This window comes from Pinus tabuliformis, chromosome 6 (genome assembly GCF_031772625.1).
Source record: "Pinus tabuliformis cultivar Carrire ecotype Pingquan chromosome 6, CPIR1, whole genome shotgun sequence".
Taxonomy (NCBI): Eukaryota; Viridiplantae; Streptophyta; class Pinopsida; order Pinales; family Pinaceae; genus Pinus; species Pinus tabuliformis.
In genome coordinates this window covers 817,270,032-817,282,935 of record NC_142292.1, presented here as the reverse complement: position 1 = coordinate 817,282,935, position 12,904 = coordinate 817,270,032, and positions in this window count along the sequence as shown.

The window sequence follows — 12,904 nt, the reverse complement described above, 5'->3', positions numbered from 1 at the left end:
ATGAACTGCCTCACCTTAAAAGGGGATATTCACAGCTATATCTTATGCATCATGCTCTTACCCCTTGAGCCCCGAGCAATTACTCAAATAGAACCATAAAAAGGAAAAAGACATATAAAGAAGGGTGGAAAAATCAAGGTTGGGGCATCTCATGTACCATGATTCTCCCTCCTATTCATTATAAACCTAACTATGGGATTCCCTCTTATCAGCTACCATTGTACCCCAACATGTGACCTATGGATTTCCCTTCTCATCCCTTACTTCATTCACCTATCTATCACATACCACCACCTTTTGAAGGATGTACCTTGAACATATTATCCCCTTTAGAAATAGAAACCACCTAATAGGATACTTGGTTAACACCATTTGGAGTTTAGGAGACATTGGCACATCCCAAAGCCCATTATGGAAGGGAAGGAAATTATGAAGTCCCCACCTATGTTCCATGATTGGTAAGCTCATTTAATCGATTTATCTATTGACTTATTGTACTAGAAGGCTAGGGGACGAATTGGATCTTATGTAGGATTCCAGATGGTCTCCATCTTGGTTTTGGTATCCCTATACAGGGTCCTAATCCTCCATAGGGATACATTGGCACATGTGGGGTGTGTGTTGAGAGCCATGGGCCTCCACATCAGTAGACAATACTCCATAGATCCCCGAGGATGGTCAAATATGCTCGAGATACTCCCATTGGACAAGGAAGATGCACCTGGTTCATTTTTTCCCAGCTAGCCCAACATATGTATCATGAACTTGGAAGTTGACCCATGAATTTAAGGATGATGTGGAATCTCCTACATCACCATTAGAGCCTTTGTAGACGATCTACAAGCATCTTTGACTCATTTGGAGACCCATGAGGTTATTTTTGTGCCTCCACACCCATTGGGAGCACCACAGGTCTATTATTTGGAAAACAAGGGGCCAACCCCTTTCCCATCACTTTTGAGGGTCCTAATCTTCATTATGGCAACCATGGACCTCATTAGACCTCTTAGAGGGCCCTATGACATGCATAGATTATTATTTGACCTCTTGAGAGGCTTATTATTTCATTTATGAGCTAGTTTGGTGGGTTTGTCACCAAAAGTTAGATTATTAGAACATTATTTCTTTTTGGGTCTTATGTAGGCCAAGGAGGTTAATTTGAAATCCTTATTCATGTATAAATACAAGTGATATTAGTTCATTATTTCATCATAACTTTGGATTGGATCATTACTCTCTCTTGAGAGTTTCACACTTTTTCTTACACGACGAATTGAGGTTTTATGCATGAATGTTGATGTTTGGATTTCATCTATCTTATCTTGGAGCTTCTCTCTTTTCAAATTGTGGATGGTTGAATATATTATATTACATCTAAGTATGTGATTTTAATGTTATTCTTGTTTTACTTTGTAAAATACATTGGACTGAGATATTCGCTATTTTTAGGGCTAATTGCCTCATGCATTTCCTGCTTAAATTGTGGAATTTTGTCTCTATTATAACATCTCTCAATGTATGTGCCATGTAATGGGAATAAAATCTCCTAGGGGTAATTCTATCAAAAAATTTATCTTGATAAGCCATCACCTTTTGCACATCGAATTATAAAAGTTACAAGATTGCTTCTCTTTGACCTAGAAGGCTAACAAAGTAGTCTGGAGGCCTCCTTGACCAAGAACCAAAATTCCTCACTCATATTAATCATACACCCCATTCTCGCATGACTAAGGCACTAATCTACCAAAAGGTGGTCACCTTAAACAAAATTCTTTCCACTTTTCCTATGTCTAGCCAAGTTGGGTCACCTAGGGCATCATTTTCCTGATGAACTAACCCTCCAAAAAATATTTGATCTCCTAGCCCCTTCCGAGTTGGTGTTTCCTCAAGACCTCCTCCAAATTTGAGGCTATTCTGACCTTAGAGGTATGAGAAAATCCAAGCCCTAGCCTTGAGATCAAACTTTTCCCTAGCATCCCCAAGGCTAGTACTTTATTGGATCAATTCAACACCTTTAAGCCAAAATTATTTCTTTGATCCTTTCCCCCATCTTGTCTAGGGTAAGAACATCATTGGTTTCCATACTCTTTCCTCCTACCTGTTGATGCCTCAAAAATCGCTGCAACAACATTGGGGATAACCACCCGGTCCGGACCTTAGTACAACTCCTTTTTCGTTTGGAATGGTGGCTCCGACTGGGGATAATGGGACCAATTTCCCAGCTATGAATAAACGGGATGAACGGATAATTGATTGACTAATCTAATGATAGGCGAATAGCTAAATCTATCAACAAAAATACAAGAACTATGACTTATCCCGGGAACTATTGAGCTTTGAAGTGTAGCGCTTGATGATCTGTGTCTATGGACAGGCATATAGATGACTCCATCTAACAGACATGGACATTATTTCATTCAAGGATTACTGTGCTTAAATAGTTAAGCAAAGCGATTAAAGCAATATTACTACACTTATCATTTATATCATCGACACATGCATGATTAAAAGAAAAGCACACCGTAAACATCCAATAGTGGAAGGAATACAGAACTGCTGTTAAAGCAGATACATATATTTGATAATAGCAAAGATAATCAAATAACAATTCATATGAAAGGAATGAATTCAGACATAGATAGAAGTACCATATGAGCTGCTTGACACTCCCAATATCAATCGCTACTTGTGATTCTTCCTTCAATGCAGAAACACTTTCAAACAAAGACAATAGTGCACAATTTGCATAAAAGCTTCCTTGTCAAATTTAGAATAACTGGTCCAGTTTCATAAAAGAATATGGCTGAAGCACAATAGTGCAACTTCAGTCTTTAAGTCAGGTACAAAACTTTATGACCCTTTCCAAAACAATGAAAGGGTCTATAAATACTTAATTAATCTAACTATCTATAAAACAAAAATCCTACTTAATTGGTATCAATTGATTTTGATCCTATTTTCTTCAGCAATCTGGCAGTCGGCGGCATGAATCATCAAGTAGGTTGTTTGCCTTTAAATCTGAGCTGACTTATAGCAAGCATCGGCTCCACTTCAGGTGGTCTGTTGAGGCGCGAGCTGAGCTGGGCGGCATAGGTGGCATCCTGAATATCGGGGATAATATACCCGATTGCATCCGTAAGGCACTTGAGGGCGGCTCTCTGTGTGTGCGGCTTTACCAAGAAGAACCAATAGGTGTCCCAGGTTAAGCTGTTAATCCCAGCGATTAATCTCCCCTTTTCCTCTAGATCTGGATAACATGATTGCTCCAATGTTTTCATCGTTGTCAACTTTCCTGGTGTGCATTGGGAAATCATGTTTGATAAGTAGAGAGTGTTATTGACTAATTCAACTAAATTGTTTGAAGTTGATTTGCATCTTGAAACCGCCCTCTCTGCTTTCATTAACTGGGACTGCCATTCTGTGAAGAGTATATCTTTATGTGATTCTAAGATTCTGGGTAAATTCGCCGCTTGTCCTTGATCAGAATCTTTCCAGTCGAGAAATGTAGCTATCGTTTCTTCAGCTTGATCCAATTCAGTCCTGGCCTTGTCTACTTTCTTACTTATGGATGCCGTTAATTCACATAGTGGCTCTGCTTGGGCGATTTTTTGACATAGAAGCTTAATTTGGGATATTAATGCAGTATTTATTTGTAGTGCTTCTACTCTAAATTCAACCACTTGTGGGACGCCCTTTGTTTTCTCGAGCTGTGATGATAATTGAGCAATTTGCTCATCTTTTGTTTTCACCATTTGCTCATTCGCTGCCTTCAATTGTGCCAATGCCTCTGATAATTCTTTCTGCTTCTGGATTGCGCTTTGGTCAATCCTTTGTTTTTCTGCCTGCAATTGTTGAGTTAGTTGACTGTTTAATTGCTGTTGCGTCAACAATTGCTGCTCTGCTTGCTCCGCTTTCTGCTTTTCTTCAGTTAGCTGTGCCTGTAACGAAAAAATTTCCTCATCCTTTGTTTTGTGTAAAAGGCTTACCTCCGATGCATTATCTATTGTCGCTGCCGAATAAGCTCCAGCATACTATGACAGTTTTGTCAGGTCATCGGAGGGGTCAAATTCCTCCTTCCAAACTACATTGCCCGTGACAGTCTGTTCTGGGAAAAGGGAAGGTTGATCAGTCCTTCTTCTTTTCCTTTGTCATTTAACTACAGCTTTATGCCTTGGGCTGTAGAAGACATCCAAGGGAGGAATCTCTTCTACCTGCAAAATGATTTGGTCGGAGGGGCCCTTTGGTATTATCTCTACCTCTTTAGAAATGGGTGGGCCACTAGTTCCACTTAGGACCTGTGGTGAAGTGATTTCCTATGTGTTTGTTGCCTTTGAAGTGTCAGAGTTCTTTTGTTGTAACTGGAGGTTCCTTTGGCTGTTGTTGTTCAGGCTCGCTTGACGATGTCGCTGGGGTTGTTGCTAATAGATCTAGAGGCAGAGTTTGCAACCTCTGTTCTCTAAGTCTGTTGAATTTAGTCAACCCTTCATCATGATATTTCATTTTGGCCAATGTTTTAACCTGCATTATTGACTCAGCTGAAGAGAACAGGTCGTCAAACATATATTCTTTATGATCAAATTTTGACAATTTGGCCAGTTCTAGTGCATTATAGGCAACTTTGTTTGGATCAAATTGCCTATTTGGGAGAGTCGCCAGAGTTAATGATTTAATCTTCGTAGCTTCCTTTTCTGCATGTTTGATATCATGCAAGGTATAGACACCGCATCTCAAAGGAAAAGAGGGCCAACCCTGCTTCTTATTTTTCTTGAGAGTCTGTGTAACACTCTCAGCAATAATCTGGTAAGAGATTTCCCTTGCCAGCAGTTTATCAGGTATGTATAGAGGGAGGACATGGGGTTTGGCTTGGCTACCGAAAACTCTTATATAAGTGAACTTCTCCTCCCCAAACCAGCTCCCTACTGCTGTTAAATCAATCCCAGCTTGGTAGGAAATCTTGGGAATGGGTTTATCAAAAATAGAATAATAAATAGGCAACATAAAGCCATTGCAGACTTGGTACAGATGGTGCTTATAAGAGGATTTCCATAATTTCTGGTGGTATATGTGAATAGGCGTGGGGTCTTGTGGCGTCCACCTCCATCCGAGCACGGGAAATTCAGAATTAAAACACAAGGTATCTAAAATATAGGCACTGTAATAGAATGGGGGAATTATCCTTTCAAGATGTGAGTCTTACTCCTAAACTCAAGAACAACTTTGGCTAGTTTATCTGAGAGAATAGTGGCCCAATCCATTATTATACTGTTGCATGCCGCTTCCATTAAGGGAACCATTTCTATAGTGAAATTAGAAGAATCATGCAATCCCCACAATCTACACATCATTATTCTAGCGTAGCAATAAGGAGAAGCCAAGGAATCAACCGAGTACTTACCGGAAGATTCATGTTTGTGCTTTGCCGGATTTTGTCTCCAATCCTGGATAGGTTCTGATTCAACTTCGTTCTCGTTTCGGAATTTTTCCAGGAACGCCTTATTGTATGTTTTCTCTGGCTCAGGCAAATGATACATTTGCCTTAGATCATCAGCTTTGAACGACCCGAAAATTCTCTCGTCTCTGGTGCTGAAGGTTCTATCCAGGATTGGAATTTCCTCAATTGCCCACCGCACTACATCTGTGTATGGGAGAATTTGTTCCCTAGCTGCTATCCGATGAAGGAATGAGTCAGCTAAGTCCTTTAGAGTGGCATCAGATTTCCGAGTTGAATCTGCAGTAGCTTCTACTGTTGTCACTTTGGGTTCTTCAACTTCAATCAAGTTGTAGGTACTTTGCCAAGTAGTTCTGCCGAGACCAGAACATGTAGTATCCGAGATTAATCCTTTCTTTTTGTTTGAAGGATCAGTGGCAGCTTGTCCTGTGGCTGGCGCAACGGAAGCGCCTATGGTCTTCTTAGATTTCTTCCCCATTTTGCTTGAGTTTTCTTCTTTGGATGAATTCTGCACAAAAGCGAAAATAAACGTAACACAGAGAATTGGCAATGAAAACTTCAATGTGATGAGATATATTGACCGATGCGTGATAAGAGATTAACTTTTAAAATGGGCGCGGATACAATCCATGGGAAGATTTTAGGACTTACAATTACATTAAATGGCCGTTTAAAACCTGCCAATCCTTAAATGCCCATTATATCATTAATCGGCCGAATGATTCATTTAAGCGTGTTGTAGATGTTTTGGCGGTTGAGCGCAGGTGAATCATTGTTGGACAGATCAAGCTTTTAATATGAATTGATCGTGATATCCCTTCATTTTAACGGCTTTTTTGAAATCTGCGCTTTATCGCAATCGGCCATCGGGGAAAGCTTAACCTCTTATATTGACACCTTTTGAAAACCCCGATTGCCGATAGCGATATCGCATCGCATCGGGGGAATGGCATGGGGGTGCTTTAAAAATGTGCATAGAGTATTGCCGATAGCGATATCGCATCGGCGGAAACCAATGTGCCACTTAATTATGTTCCTTAGGTCATTGCGATATGAGATCTTGCGATCGCTTTATCACAATGATAAAGATTGATTTATTTGATGAAAATGGGTTTTTCAAAAAGGTTTTTATAATGTTTTCATTTGGTTTTCAGACCTTTTTAAATAATACAATATTGATACCAATCAAACTCTAAAGGGACCCATTTCATATGATAGTTTTGTGAATAAAATGATATGAAATGGGGGGTTGTTGTAGAGCACAACAATTAGCGATTCGCTGGAAGAAACAGTTATCTCTGAAAAGTATAGAAATACTTAAACTTTTTCAAAATAGAGTTCTAATCAAAGGGGAAAATTCTAATATAACTAGGTATAAATGCATTCCGAGTAAAATGAAACTATTTTGCTAATTTCCTCTCTTTTTTAAGACAATAGATACATTCTAAGTTTTAAATAGGCCTTTATTGGTTTATAATGATAAAATAGAAAACCTTTCCAAATCAGCTTTTATAGTGAACTCGTCTGTCATAGGTAGAGCCTCTGCTGCCAGCAAACGTTCATAGTTTCGACAGGGATACCTTTTAACCATGTTATTGTCCATTGTCCCATCCAATTTAAGAGTGTGATTAACAGAATGAATTCAAAATATGTTTTCATATTTTGTATTTCTTTCTTTTCCTGTTATTGATAAGATAAAAATCCATTGTCCTGGTTTGGTATCCAGCTATTGACAATGCCATTCACTGGTAATAATCTAACCGAACAAGCTGGCTCGTGCTGAGACCCCTTGTCTTATAATTCTTAAGCCATTACCCTGTTATGGTATGCAGTATTGGTAATGTCGGTTAAACTATTTCCCTATGATCATGGTAAGCAGGGTTGTAATAAGACCTCTTATCTTTTATATCAAAATTTTAGAATTACACTCTGAGTAATCATAAAATTTGGTGAATGGGATGGACAATTTTCTCCTTAAGAGTAGATGGATGACAGGTTAAGAGTTGAAGATGCTGAAGTTGGATTAGCTTCTATCTTGATATTGATAACCTTTTGTGACCAATTTTGAAAACAGAAAATGATTTACAATACTTTTAAACTTTGAGAGGGGTTCACAAAACTTGAAGTGTGGTTTCAAAATACAATGATACCTAGTTTCCTAGAAATTATCCCTTTTGGTTAAGACTTCTATTATTTTAAAAGAAAATATCATACTACCTCTGTGGATCAAGTTTTCAAACACAGCAAAGGTCAATGGAGGATACCTTACAACTTTATTTTCTAAAGATCCTACAAAGTACAAAACTCTATTAAACTAAAAAGGAGAAGGGGTTACCTCCTCAATTAAAGAATTTCTTCAAGATAAGGCCATTAACAGGGAGAGAATCTCCCAAACCTGATAAATCTTGCAATATAAAGGTCGAATGGCCTATCTTCTCGCAGATCTGAAATGGTCCAAGCCACATCTTCTGGAACTTGGTGTGTTTTCCCTTGTCCTCATGGGCTTTGTCCCATTTCAGAACTAAATCACCGACTTGAAATTGTTTTGAACCGGATGAGACTGAATCAAAAGCTGCCTTGATGATTTGCTGATGTTTGGCATGAATAACCCTGGCTTTTTCTCTTTCCTCTTCTAATTTTAAAATTTGATAATGTCTAAGCTGAATAGAAGAAGAAGGACTTTCCTCAATGAACTGAACTAGGGCTAGAGAAGGAAGAACAAGATTTGTGGGTAGTATTGCTTCTTTTCCATATACAAGGTTGAACGGAGAAGATCCTATAGAAGCTTTTTGTGTTATCCTATCAGCCCATAATGCAAACATTAAGGATTTGTGCTAGTTTTTATGATTCTGTTCGATAGTTCGCTTAATGATTTTGATCAGATTTTTATTAGTAGACTCTGCTAAACCATTACCCTGGGGATAGTAATTAGCAGAATATTTCAATTTAAATCCTCTTTTAATAGCGAAATCAAACATAGCATTGCCTGAGAAATAAGATGCATTATAAAAAACAAGAGCACTTGGGACACCAAACCTGGTAATGATGAATTGATCTATGAATTCAATGATTGCTTCAGAATTTGCTGTCTTCAAAGGAATTGCCTCAACCCACTTAGTAAAATAATCAGTAGCAGTAAGGATATACTTATGCTGTTTGGAAGAAGGTGGAGTAATTTCCCCAATGATGTCCAATCCCCATTGCTCAAATGGTTGTTCAATGTTGACTGGTTGCAAAGGGAAAGCTGGTTTACGTTGTCTTCCACTAGAAGTTTGACAACTGAGGCATTTCCTTACATACTCGTGGGCATCTCTAAACAGAGTGGGCCAATAGTATCCAGCATGAATAATTTTGTGAGCTGTTGTGTCAGCTCCAAAATGTCCTCCTGCTGGTCCATCATGTAACTCTTGCAAAACCTTTTGTGCTTCAGGTTTCTCAAGTCATCTTAATAAGATTGAATCATAATTCTTCTTAAAAAGCACATCATCAATAATTGTAAATTTTTTAGCTTTTAACCTAATGGCCCTTTTGTTTTTGTAAGACAGGTTAGGAGGTGCATAACCATTTCTTAAATAAAAGATTAAATCTGCATATTGAGACTCAGAATCAGTAACACTTATCTGGTTGATTTCTTCAGTTTGATCTGTATCACTTGATTCTGGAATGTTGGATGCTCCTGCCAATAACCTGCAAAAACCTTGGCCCCTAACAATCTTTGCTGGCTTAATTTCTAAGTCATATTCTTGAAGCGCTGTGACCCAGTTTGCCCTTTTTTCACCCAGTTCTCTTTGAATTAATAGTTGTCCAACTGCAGGGAAAGGAACTATAACTTTTGTGTGGGTTTTCAAAAGGAAGGGTCTATAATGTTTGACCGCTTTAAATACAGCAAAGGCTTATTTTCCTACCTCGGAGTAATTCAATTCAGCACCCTGAAGATTTGAACTAAAAAATGAAATGGGTGCTTCCAAATTGTGATCGTTGAGCTGCGTGAGTACTGCTGCATAAGACGAGGTGGAGGCGATAGTGTATAATGTAAAATGATTAGAAAAATTGGGAGTATTTAAGGCTGGGGCATCGATTATTGATTACTTGATTAAATCAAATGCTTCTTTTTCTGTTGATCCCCACTTAAAGACTGAATTTTTCTTGATCATAGTTTGAAGTGGCAACATAATTTGAGAAAAATCTGGAACAAATCTTTTAACAAAATTGATTTGGCCTAAAAATGACTGCATGGATTTCTTATTATGCGGGAAAGGGATTTCAGAGATTTCTTTGATCCGATCAGGATCAATATAAATGCCATCTTTAGACACAATAAAGCCTAAGAGCTTTCCTTGGTCAAGAGCAAAGAAAGATTTTTTAGGGTTAAGAGAAATACCATATCTTTTGCAACGTTGAAAGATTTGACTCAGGTCATGCAAATGATTGGACCTCTCTTTAGAGAATACAGTAATATCGTCTAGATAGACGACTACTGTTCTATTAATCATCCCTTTAAAAGCTGTATCCATCGCTCTTTGGAATGTTGCTCCTGCATTAATAAGTCCGAAGGGAATTTTCTGATATGCATATGTTCCCCATTTTGTTTTGAATGTGGTTTTAAGCTGGTCACCGGGATGGACCAAAACTTGTTTATATCCTGAGAAACCGTCTAGAAAGGACATTAATTCAGAGCCTGCTACTGATTGGAGTATTTGCTCCATGGTAGGTAATGGGAAATTGTCTTTTAGGCTTGCTTTGTTCAAATTTCTGAAATCAATACAAATCCGAATGTCGCCATTTTTCTTTCTGACTGGCACCATATTGGAGACCCAGTTTGAGTGTCGGACTGGAAAAATAATCTCGGATTTCAAGAGTTTGTTAGGTTCAGTCTTTATTTGACTCTCTAAACTTGGATGTATTTTTCTTAACTTCTGCTGAATTGGTTTCTGATCGGGAAGCACTGGAATGGTATGCTGGATAATGGATGTATCATGTGTCTTCAAATCATCATATTTCCAAGCAAAAACCTGTTTATTTTTCCTTAACAGTTTAATGAATGCCTCTTTCTCTTCCAAGGAAAGTCCTAATCCTAAATTAATGTTTTGAGGAGTTTGCTCAATGCCAAGATTTATCAACTCAAACCTTAGGGTAGAACTTTGGAGCTTTGTATTAGTCACATGTTTAAACCTGTCTTTAATATCATAAAGATCCTCCAGCTTTACCACAGGCTTAGGAATTGAATTTTCCTAAGGTGTTTCTCTCATTTGAAAGTCATGCTCATTTTCCTCAATAATTTGATTATCATAGGACTTTTCAGAAGTTAAGAATTGTAAAATATCCTCATCATGGTTAAATACTCTCCAATTAGTGACATTGTCAGGAATTGATGGCCTAAAAAGAAATTCTGCTGAAAATCTATTTGGGCTATAGTCTTCAGAAGGTAGGAGCTTGGAAGCTACATTGGCTAGCAAGTCGGCTACCGAGTTTTGAGACCTAGGGATGGAGGAAATATTGAATGCCGAAAAGTGTGAGGTGAGTTCTTGTACTAGCGATTGATAATGTTTAAGATGATTTGAAAGACAATGAATTGTATTTCTCACCTGTTTGATAATAATTTCAGAATCGCCGAATACCTTTAGATATTGCACTTTAAGGCCGATTGCTTTATACAGTCCTTGGACTAAGGCTTCATATTCGGCTGTATTGTTAGTGCATTCAAATTCCAGCCTACAAGACATCATTGTTTTTTCTCCTTGTGGGCTAACCAAAATACATCCTGCTCCTGAGCCCTCACTAGACTTGGACCCATCAAAATATAACGACCAAAATAAAGAAGTATTAACAATTGTATTTACAGTTTTCTCAGTATCATTGAAACATCTAGACCTATCTGTTTGTGAAAAATTCTCAATCTGAGATGTAAAATGGTTTACTGAGAAAGGGGATGACTGGGCAGTAAAGTTACCAAAGAATGACTCAGATGAATAATTCCCCAAAATGTTGTTATTAAATGCTACAGGTTGGTTTTCTTGTTCAAATTCAGTAACTGTATGGGTCATATGTTTTTCTCGATCAATCCTTATTTGATTTGGCTTACCCTTATAGGGAAGCCACATATGTGACCAATTAGTAGAAATATACCCATGTAGCTTTTCAGACCAGTCCCTACTCAATATTAAACCGTAAAATTCAGGTATATCGGCTATTAGGATATCAATCCTTTGTACTACTCTGGGATCAGCAGATAACCTGATAGTTACGGAATTAATCTCTCCCACAACTTGTACTTTGGTCCTGTCCAACTGTACAATATGAATAGCAGACTTCTAGGGTTCAATGTTCAGTTTGGAACAAACTGAAGCTGGCATTATGTTAGAAGATGCCCCTGAGTCAATCAAACAGTTGTGCAGGTTTCTGTTGTAGATCTCATAGGTTAGAAGGAAAGGTGGAGTATGAGAGTTTGATCTATCTCCAATTAGAACCGAATCGGTAGCTTCAACCATACCAGGAGGAGGTTGCCCTGAACCATTAGCAGCTTTAGCACTGGGAAGAGGTGAAGAAGGAATAGCATTCAATTCTTTGAGAAGCAATTTTTGCTGATGTTTTAATTTACTAAGTTCAAACATAGTTATGTTTGCTTTAGTTTTCTTCATGTCATCAACAATATTGTAATCCATTGAATCGGATACCACTAACGTTTTAGATGTTGAAGGAGTATTAGAAGTTGAAGGTTGGTCTTGGGGAACTGCTGCAGGTGATTTCTTTGCAGGTATTTTTTCCTTTGTTGTAGCAGCTCCTGCACTCCTTTTCTTTGACGTCGCCTGAACAGGTTCGGAAGTACTTTTACTCCTAGTAGTGACCGGGAACGCTTCTTCTTCATTATAGGTATCAGAGTTGGGGAGTATAAAATCCCACATTCCATGACATTCTACTACTTCTTCATCATCATCAGTTGGTGAGATTGTTTCCTCTTCCTCTTCTTCTTGCTCTGAATCTGCATTAGATATGACATTCGATGGCTTTGATTCAGTTTTCTTATAAGTCCTAAAGGGTCTTTTGGTTGAGGTTTCGGCTACCTGTTTCTTTATTTCAACCATTTCGTTTGACAAAGTTTTTAGGACTTTTTGCAAACCCTCCATGTCATATGGGTCTTTTGGGGTTTTCTTCCTTGAGTCATCTTTAAAAGAGACTTTTTTGGCTTTTCTGTCTTCCAGAGCAGCTTTCTTTTCTAAAGCATTAATGCGTTTCTCCACAGCAAGTGCTTCTTTCATATTTTCGGCTAAGGTAGGTTTCCCAGCCCTATCTACAAAAATGGCTATATTGGCAGGTAGGGTGGTTATATACCATTCGCTTCGAATTTGTTCACTTGGTTTGGAGGCCGTTGGGATTTTATTCAGGAGTTTATTGAATCTAGCATTAAATTCCTTAATTGGTTCCTTATGCTCTATCCTAAGATTGGAGAGATCGTTT